Raw genomic sequence first — 943 nt, 5'->3', positions numbered from 1 at the left:
CTTAGAAGGCAAGCTAGAGAGCTTAAGTCTCGGGATAGGATTGACTCTAACAGTGCTTCTAATACTTCATCCGAACCTATTCCAGAATTCATCAATATGGCAGATAATGGTAATGGAAATAATGGTAATGGAAATAATGGAAATCATGGAAATCATGGAAATCATGGTAATGGAAATAATGGAAATAATGGTCATTTGGATGGTAGAACCATTAGAGAGCTGGCTGCACCTGATGTGCATTACCAGCCCCTATGTATTCAATACCCACAGTTGGATGCTAACTTCGAACTAAAATCTGGACTAATCCACTTGTTGCCCAAGTTTCATGGTCTTGCAGGAGAGGATCCACACAAGCATCTGAAAGAATTTCATGTTGTTTGCTCAACCATGCGGCCACAAGGAGTAGATGAAGAGCAGATCAAGCTGAGAGCCTTCCCATTCTCACTTGATGGATCAGCCAAAGATTGGCTCTACTACCTGCCACCAGCTGCCATTACCAGCTGGGATGGATTGAAAAGGATCTTCCTGGAAAAATTCTTTCCAGCCTCCAGAACAGCATCAATAAGGAAGGAAATTTGTGGTATAAGGCAGATGAGTGGTGAAACTCTACATGAGTATTGGGAGAGGTTCAAGAAGTTGTGTTCCAGCTGTCCTCACCATCAGATAAGTGACCAACTCCTAATTCAGTATCTCTATGAAGGTCTAATCCCCATGGACAGATACTTGGTAGATGCTGCAAGTGGAGGAGCTTTGGCAGAGAAGACCCCAGCAGCTGCACAAGAGCTGATATCAAAGATGGCACAAAATGCCCAGCAATTTGGCACCAGAATTAACACTCCTACAAAAGCCATCAATGAAGTCAATGTGGCTGCCACTATGGACCAGCAAAGGATGGAAAACAAGCTTGAGGAATTGGCTTCCATGGTCAGGCAGTTGGCTTTAG

The 943-nt window shown here is 43.7% G+C and overlaps 1 non-coding gene across 1 annotated transcript; it reads right to left on the bottom strand.

Annotated features, from left to right (window-relative positions):
- Window positions 1-560: 560 nt before the first annotated feature.
- LOC127809053 (small nucleolar RNA R71) lies at window positions 561-665 on the bottom strand. Its single transcript, XR_008025059.1, has one exon. It is a non-coding gene; the product is annotated as a small nucleolar RNA R71 (small nucleolar RNA).
- Between the last annotated feature and the right edge of the window lie 278 nt (window positions 666-943).

This window comes from Diospyros lotus, chromosome 8 (genome assembly GCF_014633365.1).
Source record: "Diospyros lotus cultivar Yz01 chromosome 8, ASM1463336v1, whole genome shotgun sequence".
Taxonomy (NCBI): Eukaryota; Viridiplantae; Streptophyta; class Magnoliopsida; order Ericales; family Ebenaceae; genus Diospyros; species Diospyros lotus.
Note: the sequence above shows the minus strand (reverse complement) of the source record. Positions and strands in the feature narration are given on the sequence as shown.